At 46.3% G+C, this 14,043-nt stretch overlaps 2 non-coding genes and 1 pseudogene across 2 annotated transcripts; all 3 read left to right on the top strand.

Moving 5' to 3' along the window:
- The first annotated feature begins 2,508 nt into the window (after window positions 1-2,508).
- On the top strand, window positions 2,509-3,749 carry LOC146209830 (uncharacterized; annotated as a pseudogene).
- A 257-nt stretch (window positions 3,750-4,006) lies between these two features.
- TRNAM-CAU (transfer RNA methionine (anticodon CAU)) lies at window positions 4,007-4,078 on the top strand. The gene has a single exon. It is a non-coding gene; the product is annotated as a tRNA-Met (tRNA).
- A 107-nt stretch (window positions 4,079-4,185) lies between these two features.
- On the top strand, window positions 4,186-4,257 carry TRNAM-CAU (transfer RNA methionine (anticodon CAU)). Its single transcript has one exon. It is a non-coding gene; the product is annotated as a tRNA-Met (tRNA).
- The last annotated feature ends 9,786 nt before the right edge of the window (window positions 4,258-14,043 follow it).

Here is a 14,043-nt window from a genome sequence, read left to right as displayed (position 1 = left end):
GAGCCGCCGCCGAAAACTTCTGGCATCCGAAGAGCCACGTTAAGACCGAAGCCGAACTTCTCGGCCGACACGCGGCAGGCAGGGAAACCGCCTCCGTAGGTTTTGTAATGTTCTGAACGATTTGTGTCTCGGCTGCCTACCGACCAGCGTCAGGAACATTCTGCAACCCAGCGGTGCGTGTGTGAGCAAAAATGACAGACGGTGCTTGGACTTCATTTGTATGCAGCCCAACGTTCTGCTGGGAGGACAATACATGCACACATATGCCACTGTTCTTGAGAAGCGGAGGCCACGCAATCATTAAGGTAGGCACCATGCGGGTACGGGCGTCTCTCGCTAATACATGACTCTCAAGCTTAATTCGCCGTTACACGTAGCTACTTTGAATGTCAGAGGGCTGGGAGCGAGAAGGCGACAATGCCAGCTCTGTCGCCTCCTTTTAGATAATGATATAGATGTAACAGCTGTGCAAGAGTCAAAAGATTGAGAGCCAAGAAAGCACTGACCGTATGGTGGCTTCTTTTCAAACAAACTTTTATGTTTGTGTATGCCATTCTGTTGTTGTATCGGGTGGATGCCTTTTATTTATACGTAACACGCTGGGAGTAAGCGTAGAGTCCGTTTTTGCCTGTCCAAGTGGTCGGCTTTTGGTTATTGATTTTACCTACTGTAATTTATGCTGGCGTGTGTTGTGTGTATATGCTCCCAATTCAGAACGCGAACGTGAATTGTTTTTTGAGTCTATTGAATCGTGGTTGAAGGTCGACAAAATCTTGCTTGTACTTGGTGACTACAACTGTGTGTGCGCAGCTGTGGACCGAGCGGCGAAGTGTAAACCTCGAAGAGACAGAAGCTCCGCGCAGTTGAACGCACTTGTGCATGAATACGGCCTTGAGGATGTTGGTAGTGTGTTCTCCACTGGAAACCAACCAGAGTTCACGCACACTCAGCAAGATAGCCATGCTAGATTGGACAGGGTGTATGCCTGGGTTGATCTTGTTTCCCTATGTACTGCATATGAGGTCAAACCTGTGTCTTTCAGCGATCATTGTCTTGTGAGAGCAGTGTTCGGCAGGGCAGGAAAGAAATCGCGCTTTAACTGGTACCTATGGAAACTGAATGCCAAACTTCTCGCCGATGAAGAGTTCCTTACGGAAGTTAAGACGGAGTTTGAAAGTCGTCTGGCTATGCGACCAGTAAGTTTTGCAGCGGAATGGGACAGCTTCAAAGAGTGGGTCAAATTGAAATCCATAGAAAAGAGCTGTAAGGTGCGGCATAAAGAGAAAGAAAAAGAAAAAAAACTGAATGAACAACTTCAGTTTTTTTTAGCATGGAAAGTACGGTGCCAGGGCATTTCGCCAGTAAAATACGAGAGATTAAAAGTGAGCTGGAAACAATCGACAGCAAAAGATACAAAGCGGCTGTCATACGTGCAAGAGCTGAAAAACTTTGGGCTGGAGAAGTGCCGACAAAACGAGCGCTAGCTGACGAAAAAAGATACGCCTGCCAGAAAAATATAAGGAGTATAAGGCATGCCGGCCATATCGCTGAAGATGCTAAACATCTTCGACAGAAGCGTGCGGTAACAGAGCACTTCGAAGAACTGCTTAGCGCTAAGCTTGAGACTGTAGGCGGCTTTCAAACAGATTTTCTAAGACTGCTGCCTGCACTGGATGACGAAAGTAAAGCGCGCTTAGAAACACCGATAACCTTGCAGGAGATAGAATCTGCAATAGATGACCTGACACCTGGGAAAGCCCCTGGCCCGAATGGTCTGAGCGCTGCCTTCTTTAAAACTTTTCAGCAATATGCGGCTCAGTTTCTGCTCGATGTAATCATTGAAGCTTATGAACGTAATACTGTTCAATTGTCTCTCTCTACATCTCACATTGTGCTAATACCCAAGACAATGATCCGGAGAAACGACTGTTGAGGGGTCATATCGACCGATTAGCCTCACCAATGTTGACTACAAGGTGTACATGAAGGTTTTAGCAAAAAGACTGCAAAGCGTAATAAAAAAACTGGTTGGGTCTCATCAAACGTGCGGCATCAAGGGTCGATCCATTGCCACGAATATACATGTCGCAAGAACCGTACTAGAATGTGTTGATGCACTCGGTGGTCAGATAGCCATGATGCAGTTAGATTTGGCGAAAGCCTTTGACCGTGTTTCTCACGAAATTCTGTTTTCCATTTTGGAGCATTCTAACCTTGGTGACGTCATAGTGGAGGGTGTTAAAATGGCGTATGCGAACTGCACGACCCGTATTATAGTGAATGGTGAACTGACTGACAGCATCGCAGTACGTTCATCGGTAAGGCAGGGCTGCCCGCTCTCACCCCTGCTTTTTGCACTGTATTTAGAGCCACTTTGCTTGGCTATCGTTGATAGCGATCGCATTTTAGGGTTCAAGCTGCAATCAGCACACGTAAAAATGCTAGCATATGCTGATGACATAGCAGTGTTTTTTGCAACCAGAAAGAGCATCTGTGAAGTCACGAGTGTCGTCCAAACATTTTGTGATCAAACCGGATGTAAGATCAATTGGGAGAAAAGCTCTGGGTTTTGGCACGGTGATTGGGACGTGGCACCTGACTTCTTCTGTAAGCTGCGATGGTCTGCTCTCCCAACGCGATATCTAGGCGTGCCTTTAGATTGTTATCGAGATCCCAACGTGCACTGGATGGAAGAAACATCCAGATCGAAAGAAAAAGCGGATGCGTGGCAAGGAAGGCAACTCTCAATGTTTTCGCGCGCTTCTATTTGCAATGTTTTTCTTATTTCGAGGCTGTGGTACCTCATCAATGTGTTGTGTGTCTCACGAACCTCAATTCAGAAAATGCACCGCGTTTTTGCTGTTTTTATTTGGGCATCCACATGGGAAAAAACCACCCGGACGAATTTGTTTATTTCTGTTAAAAGGGGCAGGCTTGGCCTTGCCCATTTGTTCTTGCGTCAAGTGGTTTCGCGATTTATATACCTCCGTGATCGAAAAGATACCTTTCTGAGAACTGTGATGCAAGTGCGATTGCAGAGGCTGCTCCCTGAATGGATTGTGTCATGTGATAACATTCCTGGTACTATGACTGGCTACCTGCGCGAGGTTGTTTTTTCGTGAGAGTGGCTGGAAGTGCGGTTTTCTTTTGATTACCTTTACAATCTTCCCAGAAAAAAACTGTATAAGGATCTCATTGACGCGATGCTGCCTGTGCCTTTTTACCGGGCATTACACTGTGGAGGCCCAGGGCAGGACGTTTTGAAAAGAGTCAAGAAGATGCCCGTGAGGCCATCTGGTAAAACGTTCCTTTTCAAACTTCACTCTAATACGCTCCCTGTTAAATCCTGGCTTAATGAAAAAGGTATCTTCGTCCCATGGACAACAAATTCCCTGTTGTGCAAAAAACCGGAGACAATTGAACAAGTTTTCTTACAGTGTTGGGACGCTGTCTTCCTATGGGACGTCCTCCAAAGGACATTTAAAAAGGAACTTCCCCTAACTCCGTATGGTATCAGATTCCTACCAGTGCAGAACGATGATGCACCTTATGATTTAATTATGCTTCTTGGCCTCCATAGTTTGCGGAAAACACGAATGCAGGTGCGACATGCAGATATAGAGACACGATCTGCGCGTGAAAACTTTATTGAAAGTGCGGTGCATATACGCGACACTTTCAGGATGCAGCAGGATCCACCACAATGGCAATGTCTATTTGATGAGTTGGTGCACCTGAAAAGATTTTAGCCGCGTACGCGTTAGCTCAAGTGTAGTTGACGTGTTTTATCATGCGTATTTTGTTTTTGTGTTTCACGGCAATAAAGAAAAAAAAAGTGGCGCAGTGGAAGCGTGCTGGGCCCATAACCCAGAGGTCCGTGGATCGAAACCACGCTCTGCTATGTTTTACTTATTTTTTTTTGTTACGAGCACGTAAACCGGTAGCAGCTGTAATCGCTTTATTTTCTGCAATCAAATTCCTCTCACTTCTAACGAGATGCTTGTCCAGCAGAGTGGCGCAGTGGAAGCGTGCTGGGCCCATAACCCAGAGGTCCGTGGATCGAAACCACGCTCTGCTATGTTTTACTTATTTTTTTTTTTGTTACGAGCACGTCAACCGGTAGCAGCTGTAATCGCTTTATTCTCTGCAATCAAATACCTCTCACTTCTAACGAGATGCTTGTGCAGCAGAGTGGCGCAGTGGAAGCGTGCTGGGCCCATAACCCAGAGGTCCGTGGATCGAAACCACGCTCTGCTATGTTTTACTTATTTTTTTTTTGTTACGAGCAGGTCAACCGGTAGCAGCTGTAATCGCTTTATTTTCTGCAATCAAATACCTCTCACTTCTAACGAGATGCTTGTCCAGCAGAGTGGCGCAGAGGATTCCACTTCCGGCCATCGAGCGTCACGGACGTGCTATCATGTGCTCCGTTGGGGCGGCGTTAGCGGCTCAGCCGAGCCGCGGAAACAGGATTGCTGTTCATGATAACGAGGAATACGAAGTAATGCTGCCCCACCTACCTACAGGTCGTATCGTTTTGAACACAGTATTTTTGCACGACGACGTTCGGGCGCGGCCGTATAGGGTCGAGGACTACAGGGATGCCCTTGCCCGTTTTGATTTGCTCCCTGAGGTTGTAGCCCTGGGAGCATTCCAAATGAATCACGTGTGGGCTTTTACGTTTAGGAGTTCTGAGGCCATGCAGAAAGTTCTCGCGGCTGAAAGCATTACCGTCAAGGAACGTCGGTGCATCATTATCGGCCCCAACAAGCAGGAAGTACGAGTCAAGGTGCACTGGGTTCTTCATTATGTGATTGACGAGGATGTGCGGGTGGCCTTCCGACCATATGGTGAAGTGACGGAAACGTCAAAAGAGAAGTGGCGTGTTCAAGGCGTCACCGAAAAGGGGTCCACAACTAGAATGTTGAGCCTAAAACTGAACACAGGTGTCAAGCTGAAGACATTCCCCACCAAATCCGTATTGCAGGTGAGCCAGCTCTTTTAGTAGTCGCAGGGAGGCCCCCCTTTGCCTGCGATGTCAAGGGAAAGGCCACATTCGTCGCGGCTGTCGAGTGCCTAGGTGCTCGCGTTGTCGGCGATTTGGGCATGATGAGAGCCAGTGTGTTCCCACGTACAGTCGAGCGCGATTTGAAGGTTATCGCGCGAGCGTCGACCTTTAACATGAACAGCGCCATGGCCCAGAATTCTCTGCCGAGGCGAGGGAGGTATTAGGCCAGCTTCCCTCACTCTTTTTGCTGTTCCTTCAGCAGCCGTCACTCCCTGCAGGGGCATCACTTTCTTTTTTTTATCTTTTGGTTCTGCGAACAGGCAGTGACCGTTGTGCGCACGACGTATTCTTCGGTATTATCTGAAATCTTTATCGCAACAAATAGAAAGCGTACAATAGAGAGAAAGGGCGGTGAGTTTGTCGCGGGGGTGATGGTTGTTGTATGAAACAGCGAACGAGGGAGAGAAGAGTGCGAAATGATAATTTTTCTTCTTCCAAACCCGGCCGCCAGGTGCCTGGAGTGCTAGGCTTGTCGACGCTCGCGCGATAACATTCAAATCGCGCTCGACTGTGCGCCAGCATGACGGGCCCGGCAAGGAACAGTGAGCTGGCGGAACATGTCATGGATGAGGTGGAGGCTGGGGAAGCGTCAAAGGAAGCAGGGGTTTTACCATCTGCTGCTGCAAAAGACCTGCAACCTCCAAGCAGTGAGCACATTGTGGCGACGACGGCCTCGCAGCATGAACTGCCTCAACTCGAACAGGAGCAGAAGAAAAATCAAGAGAAGACGCCTTCTGTAGAAATGGAAGATACCTCAAGGAACGAAGCAAGCACCCTACAAAATGTAAAAGATGCAGCTATGAAAGACACCGCTGTTTCGGCCACAAAACGCTCTCATCTTCAAGCGGTACAAGGCGACCAGCTAAGTGACGGTGCCGCAGTGGAGGAGCCGCCCACCAAAGCGACACCGACGCGGCGACCGCCATTTAAACCAAGGCCAACTATTCCGCCTGATAGAAGAACAGCAGAAGCGACGCCGAAATAGCGCTGCTTCTGTGGTAACTTTGTCCTTTTCGGATGCCGGAGCAACGTGCGCGACACACTTGACTACGCATGGAGGACGACCCAGAAGCGCATCGAGCCTCTAGTAAAGGCTGGCACAGCGTGGACACAAGTGTTAATCCGATGAGCACGGAAACCGCTGCCGCGACATGGTGCCCTGAGGTGAGCACTGCACGATTTGTGTGTTCCTCCACAGATAAGGGAATAATAATTCATATGCCATTGCGCATAGCGACGTTGAATGCCAGGGGGCTGGCAGCAATCAAGCGTGAGCGTCAAGTCAGCCGAATTTTCCTAGAAAATGATTTGGACATTATCGATTTGCAAGAAACCAAAATTGACAGTGAGGAACATACAGATCGAATGGTTGCCAATTTTCGGTCGCGATACAATGTGTGTATATGTCATGCTGTTGGAAGGTCGGGTGGTTGCGCCTTATTTTTGAGAAACAGTCTGGGCATTGTGGAGGAAAATGTCGTAGCATCCGAAGAAGGCCGGTTACTGGTTGTTGACTTTGTACTGACTGGTAGCGCTTGGCGTGTTATATGTGTGTACGCACCTAACAATCAGACTGAGCGTGTTGCTTTTTTTGAGAAGGTTGAAGTGTTCCTAAATTGCGCGAAAAGTGTTATTCTTATGGGTGACTTCAACTGTGTCTGCTTAACAGAAGATCGAGTGCCCAAGTCCCCGATTCGCGATCAGAGCGCTCGGTTGCTGAACTCACTAATTCAAGACTATAATATGGAAGATCTTGGCAGTGTACGGTACCAAGGCTCACATCCCGGTTTTACGCATTTCCAACGCGGCAGTAATGCGAGACTAGACAGAGTGTACGCTAGCTTGCAACTTGTCACAGCATGTGAAAAATACGATCTAAAGCACCTCTCGTTCAGCGATCACAGTCTTGTGATGGTTACGTTTGGTAACAAGCCCAAAAAGTCACGGTTTAGTTGGGACCTCTGGAAGCTTAACGTAAAACTTCTAGAGGATGAAGAATTCATTGAGCGAATTAAAGAAGAGATAGCTAAAATGCCCTCGACTAGCTCATGGAGCTACGCAGCAAAGTGGGAGACATTTAAGAACGACGTCAAGGTGATCGCGATAGAACGAGGAACAATACTTCATCAAAGATGTCGAAAAATGGAGAAAGAATTGAAGTGCAATTTGGATTTCATAATGTGTATGGAAACAGCAGCGCCTGGCATGTACGTAAACAAAATCCGAGAATTAAAGAACCAGTTAGAAGCTCTGGAGACAGACAAGTACAGAGCGGCAGTGATAAGAGCACGGGCCGAATAGTTGTGGGCAGGTGAAGCACCGAACAAACGTGCGTTGTGCGATGAAAGGCGGTATGCAACGCAGAAAGAAATCCGGCAGATTCGGTACCGCAATGAGATTACCAGCGACAGGAAGGAAATTGAGCAGGCCTTTGTGGAATATTATACAGAAATGGCAGGGAATAAAAGAACGAGGTGCGAACTGCGTGATGAATTTTTATCGCTAGTGCCCAGATTAGATGAGCACACTGTTGCTCGCCTAGAACAACCTATCAGCATTGGTGAAGTTGAAAGCGCAATTGACGAGCTAGTCCTTGGCAAGACGCCAGGGCCCGATGGCCTCGGGACCGCTTTTTGTAAGACTTTTCGAGATGAAATTAGCCCAGCTTTACATGCGGTGATCACGGAAGCGTACAAAGAAAAACAAATGCCGTTGTCGTTTCGTACTGGTCACGTAGTGCTAATGCCCAAAACGGATGACCAAAGGAAACTGCAGTCGGTAGGGTCTTATCGCCCGATTACGCTGACCAATACCGACTACAAGATATTCATGAAGGTTCTGGCCAAGCGCCTGCAAAGTGTGATCATGCAACTCGTTGGAGCGCACCAAACCTGCGGAATAAAAGGACGCAGTATATGCACAAATGTTCATGTTGCGCGTAGTATTCTGGAATGTTGTGATGACTTTGCTGGTCGAGTAGCAATGATCCAACTCGACCTGTCAAAGGCATTCGATCGGGTATCGCATGTAGTTCTGTACAGCGTGCTCGAACATGCAAATGTAGGATGTGTTATTCTTGATGGCCTAAAAATGGTTTATGATAATTGCACCTTTCGAATCATTGTTAACAAAAGCTTAAGGTCTATTCACACTTGCGACTAGATGCGGTCGCGCGACTATCAGTCGCGCGACCAGAGGAGAGGAGCTCGCCACTACCGGTGTTCACACTTGCGACTGTCGCCTTCTCGTTCTGTTCTCGTTCCGAACGAGAACCACCGGGAACGACGCCGTTCGCGCGCTTTTTCCGTCTGCTTCGACGCGAAACGCTTGTGCCACCCTTGCACTCGTCCAGCATACTTTCAATTTTGCCCGTAAAGCATCATGTTTGAATATTCAAGTGAAGAGGAGGAGGACGTCGTCGCCGTTTTGATGTGCGCTGCGGCCGCGCGAGCAGTTGCAGCGCGCTCGGCGCAGAAACAACGACGACGGCGTCGGTGGGGGGTCCGTCCGTGCCTACGATCGCGAGAGGTGGCCGGGCACGCAAGCCGCCTTCTACCGGAGCTAAGGACTCATGACGAGGAGTATTTCAGAGGGTAAGTTTTCATTTCAAGCCCAAGTTCCAATTTATTAAGTGCGCGCGAAACCTCTTTCTTTCTTTCTTTTTTTTTTGCACTTCGCAGATTCCTCCGTATGCCACCGCGGACCTTTGACACACTCCTGAACCTGGTACAAAGCGCAATCACTGTGCAGAATACCAGATTCAGGAGTGCGATATCAGCACCAGACCGCTTGGCAATGACCCTCAGGTAAGCCGCGTTGTTCTGAAAATGGAAAATTTTCACATATCAGTCAAATATTTACTATTACATTCTATAGTAACAGCTGGTACTTTAGTTATGACCATGTCATAACTGAATGCTGGCTGAATTTTATTTCAACAGCTCATGCTGCATATAGCAACGAATGAGCATATTTTTCTGTATGGACAATTTAATGTAATTTTTGCGGAGAGGTTATATACGAGGATCATATCTTTGGTGTACAAGTGAACATCACAGTTAATATATGTAGATGTTGTTCAGCTTTTCTTTTTTTTTATTCCTTTTGCAGGTTCCTGGCCACAGGTCAGAGCCTGAGGGAATTGTCGTATAATTTCTTAATCGGAAGATTAACAGCAAGCTGCTTGGCTTCAAATGTCTGCCAGGCACTTTGGGATATTCTCAAACCGCTCTATGTCACCCATCCACAAGTAGCAGACGGATGGCTAAAGGTAGGTAAACTTTATCTTTTAGCCAAATTTCTTGCTGCTCTGCTCTAATAACACAGATTGTTAGTGCACATGGCTTTTCCGCAATGCTTCACAGGAATAATGTGTTAGTAGTGACCAATGTAATTCAGTTTGACTTATAGAAGTACACCATTGAAACTTATTCTGCAGATTGCAGCAGACTTCGAAGAAAGGTGGCAAATGCCACACTGTGTCGGTGCTATCGATGGAATGCACATCACCATCGAGTGCCCACCGAACTCTGGCAGCGCAGATTACAACTACAAAGGCTTTTTCAGCAAATCTCTTCTTGCTGTCTGTGATGCCCATTATAGGTGAGACTGTCGTCATCATCAACCAGACTATACCCACTGCAGGGCGAAGGCCTCTCCCATATTCCTCCAATTAGCCCGGTCGTGTGTTAGCTGCATCCACTTGACCCCTGAAAGTTCTTAACCTCGTCCACCCATCTGACTTTCTGCTGCCCCCTGCTACGCTTTCTTTTGTTTTCTATGAAAATTTGGCAGCATCAGCTAAATAACACTGGTTTAATAACCTGAAGAACCATCACAGGCTTTCATGGTTGCAAACCATCAAATAGTGTTAATATAAGGCACTTGGTCGATCTTGATACTGTGCAAAGGGCAACAGTTCATGCAAGCTTTTGAACTTCACTTCATGCTGAAAATTAAACACTACACAAGCGCAACAACATAATATTATTGTAAAATCCACTTACCGGTTGAAACTAAATCTACAGTTATCACAGACATCCACTGCTGCTCTGTGTGCGCTAAATTTGAAACTATGTACATTTTTTTGTGCAGGTTCCTGTATGTCGAAATGGGACACAGTGGAAGCGAGTCAGACGGAGGAATTTTTTCCGCGTCTACATTAAAGAGCAAAGTTTCTCGGGGCGAGTGGGGCTCCCCAGCGGCAACACCTATTGGCACCGAGGGCCCACTGCCTTACTTCTTTGTTGGGGACGAGGCATTCCCATTGAAAGAATTTATGATGAGGCCATATCCAAGAAGAGGTAGAGGACTTCTATATTTGACTTCACTCTTTGTTCCTGCCAATGATAGAGCACTTTTTCTATCATTGTTATCTGCATGTGCCATAATCCTAATCCTAATTTTTTTTTGCTTCTCCGGGCATTGTCTTTCTGGTGTGAACGTTTGTCATATGTTACGACTACAAGTAAGCAGAACAGTGCCAGTGTAAAGCATAAAAACTATTGTGCAATGCCGCAAAGCTATCTTTGCACCATATTTTCTTCACCTACTTAGACGGTGTTTGGTTTGGTGATATCGGCAAATAAACATGCTTTTATAAACCGGATAGAAATTGCATTACTGAAATGCCTTTCACATGCATGTAGTAGCACGAGTACCAACGCACTTGTAGTTTTAATTTTTATACATTGAGCAATATGAGCCTGAGACAGTACTCTGCTTTGTGCTTGGTTTGGTGATATCGGCAAATAAACATGCTATTATAAACCGGATAGAATTTGCATTACTGAAATGCCTTTCACATGCATGTAGTAGCACGAGTACCAACGCACTTGTAGTTTTAATTTTTATACATTGAGCAATATGAGCCTGAGACAGTACTCTGCTTTGTGCTTGAAACTTTCTAGCTTCACCAGAGGCTCAGGGCCATGCTTTCTGAGAAGTTTAGTAGGATGCTAGGTATTATAGTGGACTGCATGCAAATAAGAATTGCACAATGTTTTTCTGATTTATATGTCATGTTCTTGTCTTCAGCCTTGCACGAAACTGCATCCCAGTCTGGGTCATCTGGCTATGAGCGGCGTGTATTTAATTATCGGCTGAGCCGGGCACGCCGCATCATAGAAAACGCGTTTGGCATCCTGGCACAGCGGTGGCGGATTCTGCGCCGACCCTTTAAGGCTAAGACTATTAACATCAACAGGAACGTTGGTGCTTGCATTGTGCTGCACAACTACCTGCTTAAAGAGTCCGCAGAATCCTCCTCCATTTACTGTCCGCCAGGCTCTGCCGACGCTGAAGACTGGGAAGGGCGTCTCTTGCCTGGGAGCTGGAGAGATGATGCCGCCAGCTCCGTGTTCGCTACACAGCGACTCACAGGCTCTAATGCCACGCGGTAAGTGGTTTGTAATTCAACTATTTGTACTGATCTGTGCAATGTATACACCACCGAAGCAGGAACATACTTGCCTGTATGCTACATGAAGTAAGTGGTGTGGATAATCACAATTATAGATCTACTAAACTCTTAATTGGCCCTAATGTCTTTCAAAAAATGGAAAAGGAAAAAAGTAAGAACACAGTACACTGAAAGGTTGAGGAAAACCCGTTTCAGAAACCTTCTCTGTAATGCTGTAATGGTGTATAGTCCTCTGCAGTCGTGTACAGTCCCAGAATATTAACACCTTGGCTTTATGTGACATGCAGTCAGGTGACTTATATTGGTAATGGAATAAAACTTGACAGTGCAATTGCTTTACAGGTATGCAAATAAAGTGCGTGACCACCTTACGCACTACTTCGTCACAGCTGGTGAGGTGCCATGGCAACGTGCAATGATCACTGGCAATCGAGAGTAGAAAAAGGTGGGTTCAATACTGGTGAAGTTTATTTTATACCAAGAGAACTTGCAAGATATGTTCTCTTGCATGTTCAGCAACTCAAATCATGAAGTCTTTTCAACAATACTTACACAAGTGCAGTAAAAGTATCTATAAATAACAGGCTAGTAACATAAACGATGACAGGTCAGGGATTGCACAGAAGTTTGTATAAGTAGAATTCCCTCAAGGACGTGCAACCGAAATACCTAAGAAAGTAAAAAAATGAACAGCCATTGCTATAAGTCAGTGGTAGAGAACTGGATGTGAGATTCGGAAGTTGTGGGTTCAGATCCCATGAGCTGCATGTAGATTTTTCTTTTACTGTAAAAACAATGACCTGTACGATTTCATTATTATTTCACTTATCAAAAATAAAAATCCCTTATGGTTTCCTTGGTGTCAAGTAGCTGTTGGCTTCTTTCATGTCTCATAATGAGCCACCTGTTTTCCCTATATTTGTTTGCTGTTTGCATATTTGAAAGTATTGCACAATGTCATCAAGTATAAAAATGAAATAGGAACAATGTCTACCAGAAAAAAAGATGCCTTAAACGTGAACAGGATATGCAGTATTAAATACCACGTTAAATGCAATGGATAACCTATTATTGATGCAGTAATAACGCAAATTGTGCCAAGATTAGAAAATTTACACTCTATAGCAGTCATAAGCAAACAGAAATGCAATGAGATATTAAGTTAATAAAGAGGTAGTAGCACAGGTACTGACGATGTCATAGATTGCACAAAAGTTGCATAAGTAATAAGCCATTTGTACACTATATCACTTGCATATTTCAAAGTATCACAATTTCTTGAAATATAAAAATGGAATAGAAACAATGTCTACCAGAAAAAAAGATGCCTTAAACGTGAACAAGATATGCAGTATTGAATACCAGGTGTCGTGGCTTGTAGATTCAGATCCCACCGTTGGTCACCAGTTGTCGTGACGCTGGGGCTGCGTCGACCCGGCCTTCACTTGGTAGCGTGCAGAGACTCGGGGTTGAAGTAGGATTGAATCTTCGAAGTTGGTGAAATATGTACAAGCAGGTTTAATGGCACTTTGAGAAACTTATTTACAAGATTATTTACACGAAAAAGAAGGGTACATCAGCAAAATGGCAAGCGTTAAGAGTTCATAGCGAGAAGCGACTGGATGAGCCGTTTACCCAGAACTCAGAGCGACATTTCGTGCTCTGCAGCGTCCTTAAAACCCCCTATGTCCAGCCCCTCTCTGAAGATGCTGACCAACCAAATCCAGGGCACGCCCCTCAGATATCGGCATCCAATCGAACACATCACTGCACTGATGGTCTGAAGCACTGACTGGCCCGGCATTGTTTCGTTGAGCCTGGTCACTTGTTGGCGGGAAAAGCTTGGGAACGGCGAGGAGGTACATTTCTATTCTTCAGCCAAGAATCGATAGGCAGCTGGTTCCGGCAAGTGGATTTACTTCCCAGAAACCCAAGTGCACGTGGGCGCCGCATACGCTCCCAGCATTGTCCGTTTTCGACAATTGCAAATCTTTCCTGCATTCCCGGGAAATCATTTAATGGCCGTATGCGTCATGCTCCTTTCTTGTCCTGCACGTCAGCGGACTTGTCACTCTGTCGTCTCCTTTGTACAGTAGGCATAGCGCTTCTCGACGGGAAGGGTGAACAATTGAACGAAAACACTTCCGGCTATTTCCCGCAGGGGGACGTTTCTTTGTGTTTTTCCAGACGTTCTCTTGACAGGGTCAATTTGGCATTTGCAGGGTGTCCACAAAGCAAAACAGGCTTACAAAACAGGATTCCTGGAAACAGGCTCACTTAGAGCCATTGGACCATCACCACATATCCACAGCACTTATTCATGCCCACAGGCGAACAATAGAGCGCGCCAATGCGGATGCACGGTCGTAACAGCCTCCTCCCCCGCCAGAAGAGTCTCGGAGGGCAGCAGTCGCAGCTGCTGCATGAAGAGACGACTTAATGGCCTGCACGTGAACGCTTGAAGCTCGCTGTTGCTTGTCGCGTTGTCTTGATTGTTGTAGGCCAAATTGCTCGAGCTGTCTGAAACTCAACCACATGTCTAAACAAGCACTCG

The sequence above is a fragment of the Amblyomma maculatum genome, chromosome 1, assembly GCF_055883805.1.
Source record: "Amblyomma maculatum isolate TAMU_Amacu chromosome 1, ASM5588380v1, whole genome shotgun sequence".
In the NCBI taxonomy this organism is placed as follows: Eukaryota; Metazoa; Arthropoda; class Arachnida; order Ixodida; family Ixodidae; genus Amblyomma; species Amblyomma maculatum.
Note: the sequence above shows the minus strand (reverse complement) of the source record. Positions and strands in the feature narration are given on the sequence as shown.